The sequence below is a fragment of the Grammomys surdaster genome, unplaced genomic scaffold (genome assembly GCF_004785775.1).
Source record: "Grammomys surdaster isolate TR1022 unplaced genomic scaffold, NIH_TR_1.0 98, whole genome shotgun sequence".
In the NCBI taxonomy this organism is placed as follows: Eukaryota; Metazoa; Chordata; class Mammalia; order Rodentia; family Muridae; genus Grammomys; species Grammomys surdaster.
Window position 1 is genome coordinate 13338639 of NW_021604577.1, and position 1472 is coordinate 13340110.

A 1472-nucleotide genomic window follows, 5' to 3' on the forward strand; every position below is an offset into this window, starting at 1 on the left:
TATGAGAAAAGGGCAGAAAGCTTGGTAGAAAGCTCTGAAGCCCCGGAAACCTTGGTCTGAAGAAGGCCAGTAGGACAGGAGGCCGCTTCAAACTTTCCCAAAGCCATCTGGCTCTCTTAGCTTCCGCTCCCCACAGCCCCTCCCACGGAGAGGTCCATGGCCTTTGATCACGTAGGAATAGCACCTTCGTGCAAATAAGGCATTCCCAAGCTCTCAAACCAAACCAATAGGGGTTACCTGCTCCCCCCCCAAAAAAAATGTATATATTACCCAAAGCTCAGAAGTAAAGTGAATGAGGATGTGAGATCTTTCCTGCTGTCGGAGACTTATATCGCGGTTCCCCCCCCCCACCTTGCTCGCTGCCTCGGAAGCGCACCAAGACGTGGGTTTGGAGGAGAGAGCAGAAGCGGACTCTTCAGTCTGCTCCTTGCTCTCCCGGGCTCGGTTCTCAGGTGGTCTGCGCGGTTGAATCCCACCGGGAAGTGCTGTGCCGTGCTCTGTGCCCCGCCGCCCGAGACGCACTCGTGGATTTGCCCAACACTTCTACTTCTGCTTCTCCTTCTGCTTCTCCTTCTGCTTCTCCTTCTGCTTCTCCTTCTCCTTCTCCTTCTCCTTCTCCTTCTCCTTCTCCTTCTCCTTCTTCTTCTTCTTCTTCTTCTTCTTCATGTAACTTTATTTTCTGAGTATGAGTGTTTTGTCTAGATGTGTGTATATGCACCACATATGTGCCTGGTGCCCTTGGAAGTCAGAAGAAGGCATTAGATCTCCCAAACTGGATTCTCAGATGGTTGTGAGCCATAGTGTGGTGCTGAGACACAAACATGTTTCCTAAACTGAGGAGAGATAGAATCCCATGACCTCTGATTCGCCTTCTTTCCTGGCTTCCTCTGAAGATGACCTTGAACTCCTGATTCTCTTGTGTCTACTGTTCAAGTAGGTATATGCCATCATGCCCAGACCTGGCCACCTCTTAAAGTACATTTTCTAGGGTTGTTCGAGAACAGAGAGGGTACAGAGAAGCAAGAAACAAGAGCCAGCTAAGCCGCCAGAGGCTGTCTAGTTGGTGTGGCCTGGTTGTACTGTGGTGGTAGCTGTTCACAAGATATCTAAGTCCAGTCAGTAACTGCTCCAGGCTTCTGTCCCTGGAAAACCCCTCTGAGGCTATCAGCAGGGCCTCCCCACAGGACACCCCTTCTCTGCCCAGGCAAACCAGGTCTTTCCTGTTCTGTTTCTTTTCATCCTCATTCCACTCCCAACAAGGGTTAATCACCGCAGCGCTGTCTGTGCAGAAGCTGCAGAACCTGGTTAACTGGGCTTTGTGGATCTCCTCATGCAATGGTGGTGTCCAGTGGTAGTGTCTGAGTAAAGGGCGCTCCTACTCCACTCTTTTCTTGTGGCGACCATTCAAAAGGAACATCAACAGCCTTAACTCAAGCAGCGCCACTTCCCATTGGAGAGAGCCAGCCATTTCC